This window comes from Toxotes jaculatrix, chromosome 14 (assembly GCF_017976425.1).
Source record: "Toxotes jaculatrix isolate fToxJac2 chromosome 14, fToxJac2.pri, whole genome shotgun sequence".
In the NCBI taxonomy this organism is placed as follows: Eukaryota; Metazoa; Chordata; class Actinopteri; family Toxotidae; genus Toxotes; species Toxotes jaculatrix.
In genome coordinates, this window is record NC_054407.1 from 5624030 (window position 1) to 5626830 (window position 2801).

The window sequence follows — 2801 nt, forward strand, 5'->3', positions numbered from 1 at the left end:
GCACTTCATGTATCATGTAGAGCTGCTTGGAGGAAAGGGAGAAAGAGGAAAGTTTACATATCGGCACAGACAGATGAACATCGCTTACTGGAGTGCACATGAGACAGGCTGCTCTGATCCGGCTGCTGGTCTGCTGCATTGTTTCAGTGACACAGGAAGTCCTCAATGTTTGCACTGTTTACTCTGAATCAAAGGGCTGCGCAAAAGCTGTTCTTTTTGATTTGGCTTTCTCTTTTGTTGATTTACAACAAGGAAACACCTGTCACAGACTGCATCGGTACAACATCAGAAATGTCTGGAGATGTTGGAGGTTTTATATTTTTACGTTTGAGAAAAACAGAGCTACATCTACAGAGCAGTGGAAGAAGTATTCACACCCTTAGCTCAAGAAAATTTATGCAATACTGCAGTGTAAAAATAGTCCTTCATGAACAATTGTTCCATTAAAAATTCTACTTTAAGTACAAATGTATCAGCAGCAAAGTGCCTATTATTCAGAATGAATAATCTCTATTTCTACACATATTATATGTATTATATCATTGGATTAATATGTAAACAACACTCATTATTTTAATGGAATGACCTTAATTAAGTACAGTAAGTTGCCAAAGCTTCTTGTACAAGGTAATAATTCAGAATGTAAGAAAAGAGAATGCGGTTTGCTAATTGCTATATTATAATCTCTATAATCACTATAATACACTATAGAACTACATTATAAAACTACACAGTGTAACGTAAGGAAAAAAATGTTGGGGAACAAATTGAAAAAATGTATAACTGTGTATACTGTTTGGTATTTTAATCTTTAACAGTACGTCAAATGTTACAAACTAATATTTCTAGAGTAAAATAATCTGCAAAGTACAGAAACTATAAGTAGTAATAGTGGTAAGTAGTAAGTAAGGGCTGTTGGCTCAGTGTCAGAGGATTTAAAATGATTTGACCAGACCCACATTGTAAGAAAGTCTTAAAATACTCTTGCAATAAGTCAAAATACAGTAGAGTATAATGAAACCAGTTTAATACTGACTTTGGTAGCTTGTACGTAAGTAGAACCGTCAATGAGGCAGATGCAACATCTTAATGGCACTTTATCCACACAGTAATGCTACTATTCCTAAAGAGGGCAGCATTGACTCACAGTTCCCATCATGCAACATCTCACTGAGGCCTCAACTGTGTCATCAAACCAACTGCGTTCAGGTTCAGCAGTGGATATTTTACTCTGTGCTCCTGAGGGATGAAGGCTGTGAAACGTTAGGTTTAGAAGCTGTTTCTGTGCGTTATTGCGCTGCTTGAAAACGGGAAATGTGGAACGCTGTGGTGGTTTATTTGTGCACCAAGAAATAACTTCTGCAGGTACACCGTAACATTAGTTTCTTAAAATCCTCCCTTCTCCTTTCTTGTAATTTCTCAGACATTACAGATGATATCCAGGAGAAAGAAAACTAAGCATTAAATCAGATTTAAAGGCAGAATGAGTCTTTTCAGTTCAGGGTAGCAGATAAAGACAAGAAAAGAGGAAAAAAAGAGGGGGGGGAATGGATGGATGGGGAGAAAACGTCATAACACCCCCTCTCAGAAACGCACTGAGAGAAGAAATTACCCCATGGAAGTTAATGAAGTCTCACAAGTTGATGAGGGGAAAATTGCAGCGAAGAGGGGTCAGCGCTTTCTCTTTAGCCTTTCCCTCTTCCACGGAAAATGGCTGCGGTCAAGATCCATACTTTTAGAGGACGCTGAGCACTCCAACGCGGAGATAGAGTGAGAGAGATGGGGGGGGGCACACCAAGATTAATGGTATTAAGTGGTAGCACTTGGCAATGCGGTAACATATCGTCTATGTTCTCTATTCCACACTGATAGTTTCATAGACCTTGGCTTTACACATTGACTTTTAGCTGTGATTTACAGGATTCAAATAATCCGGGTGGCTTTTTATCATCGCAAGACCTGCGCACATCTTTAGTTTGGAGTCACATCAGTGCCAGTTTTATCGGAAAATACAATCAGCACCTTAAAACAGGTTAATGTTTCCCCTCTCCACTTTGGATTGCTGGTTATCATACAAAGCCGAAAACCGCAACTTTCTTCTCTGCAACAGTTTTTCCTTGGTTTAATGTCAGTGCGGATCGAAGAAATGTTTGTATTTATGTACATGTTGACATTTTGGATGCTACCCTCCGAACCCTCTTTCTAGATCATTGGGTGGGGATGTGCAGTATTTTATCTGACAGGCGCACATACCCACAGATACACAAAGTATCAGATAGGATCTAATGGCAAATCTCTGTACCTCTTCCTCCGGTGATCTGGACTGATTTTTGTATGTCTGACATTTTGATTTTAAGTCTGACATTGTGTGATTTTCTGGCCAATGATAACGATGGTTTATTTCCCCAGATTTTTCCTTTACACACTGATCTAAAATAAGGCAATAAAAAGCGCGGTTTTTGTAGTAATGGAGGCAAATGGATATTTTTTGGAGTTTTTTTTTTCCGCTAGGGTTTATATTCATTTGCTAACTAGATAGTTTTGCAGATAGCTATATAATGCACTTTTTATCTTACTACCAACCCTTTACTTAATCTTTATAGTTCTCCTATTCGTATCTGACACACACACATACACGCACTCATACCCAGGTGTGTCACGCTGTCTTTTCCAGGCGACACACACGGCGTTGAAACCTCGCCTTTCTCTCTCGCTCCACGGGACCGGCCTTGTGATCAAGTTGAGCAGGGTGCCGACGAGAAGTCACTCAAGTCACCCTCTCTTCCCTCTAATGAGCAAAG